Genomic DNA, 1,960 nt, shown 5'->3' on the forward strand with positions numbered 1-1,960 from the left:
TGATCGTTAGTGTAATATCTGGCTGCAGTTAAAAATTACTAGACGCTGCTAGATGAACACTTGACAAACCCTAGATAAGGCAGTTTGAAACCTGGCTGCAGATAAAACATCATGATCTGATAAATACTGTTACGTCTCCAGCACTTTTGTCGATTTGAAGACTTGTAGATTTCGATCTGTTTTATCCTGGATTCGTTGCCAACGTTGAGTGATAAAAATCACTAACCGCGCGAACTGGTCGAGGTTCAAATAACAGACACAAGACAATAATTTAGAGAACAAATTAATAATTTTTATTTAACTTCAATTTAAATATTGAAGATCCTTTAATGAAGATTAAATGTCCTATTCCGTCGCCAAGAACAGTTTGTTTACACAAATAAGATTTCGTTCAAGTATGACATTTTTAAAGTTTTATTTAATTAAAACAATTTTAATTAAATAGTTTCTATTCTCACTTCACTTAAAATTTAGTTTGACTCAACTCGACCACGGCGAACCGAACCGAATTACCGGAGTAAATAAAGTTTTTTGGACGTGAATTTCGATTAACAATCTAAGAGAAAAATATTCTAAGTCCAATTTTCATGATTCAGAGAGCGAGTGTCGCTGATTTTTTATTTGAAATACAAACGGAGAGACGCAAATATCTGAGCTTTTTCTATGATCTTGCATATATTTATAACCTCGGTTTTTACCAAAAAAGGGTGGGAATTGTCCTTCTAGCCAATAGAATTGCTGACGTCACATAATTTAATGTTAAATTAACCTATCATAATGAGGTGCGTTAAGCGCCGCCCTTATATTTCAAGCTAAAATAATGATATTCTAATTCTCATAAATGTATTTTTACGATTCTCGTCGATTGACGTTTTTCTGTCAAATCGCGTTATAGAACATAATTTACGGCGTCTGAGGGGCGCCTTGTCGCTTCAACCCTTTACATGGTATATAATTTATGTATGTTCGCGGTTGAGATCACACGCGCAGTAGTCGGAGATCGCGCGTGTTAAACCTATTTGGATTGATAGATCCATATATGCATATGCATATATAAATCTATCTGAGTGTACATAGCTATTTAAATGCTAACTTCTGATCCTTTACAACTAGCTATTAGCAGTTATTAATTCGAGGTACAGAGTGGAGTTGTCATGTAATTTCCTATTTGTCAATCATAATTAATAATTATTCTTTTTGATAATAACGATCTATTTAAATTTCTAAATATACTGAATGTCTTGTATCGTTAAAAATGATTTAAAATGTTTACCGCTCTTAAAACTAATAACTGGTAAGTACTCAGTAATAGGGTGCTAGCGCCCTGACATACTTGTTCTGAAACAGCGCATGCTGTTACACCCCCCTCTTACTTTAGAAGATGTATTGCCTTCATGGCGACACAGCTTTTATTGCTTTTTTACGACTTTCTCAAGTGTCAAGTGTGTCAAACTTTCGAGTATATAATTCATTTATGTTCAAAAAGTGAAATTTAAGTGAAAAGTGGTCCTTGCATAATGATGCATTTTCATGCAAAGTGAAAAAAAATCAAGTGTTCACGTGACAAGTGGAAGAGGAACAATATTGTAAGCATATTTTGGCTGGAAACCAAATGACTGCTAGAAATCACAACAAAAAAAAGAATGGAAAAGATATTTGGCCAAAACATAAATTGAAGGATTAAAATTTGTATGGATTTCAAACAGGAAAATGCTTAAAAAGGTAAGAAATTTTTTTTTTAATAAATATATATTTTTAGTAATTGATATTAATAATAGGTTTTTTTTCGAATGAAGATTCTTTTATATAATGTAATAAAATGATTAGTTTTGATCTAAAAAATGTTAAGAAGATGATAACGTAACGTCTAAAATATAAATTCGATATAAAAAGAAATACACACATATATTCTGGGTTCTCTTGAAACATAATACTGTATTCATATAAACATATACAAACA

This window comes from Belonocnema kinseyi, chromosome 8, assembly GCF_010883055.1.
Source record: "Belonocnema kinseyi isolate 2016_QV_RU_SX_M_011 chromosome 8, B_treatae_v1, whole genome shotgun sequence".
NCBI classification, from domain to species: Eukaryota; Metazoa; Arthropoda; class Insecta; order Hymenoptera; family Cynipidae; genus Belonocnema; species Belonocnema kinseyi.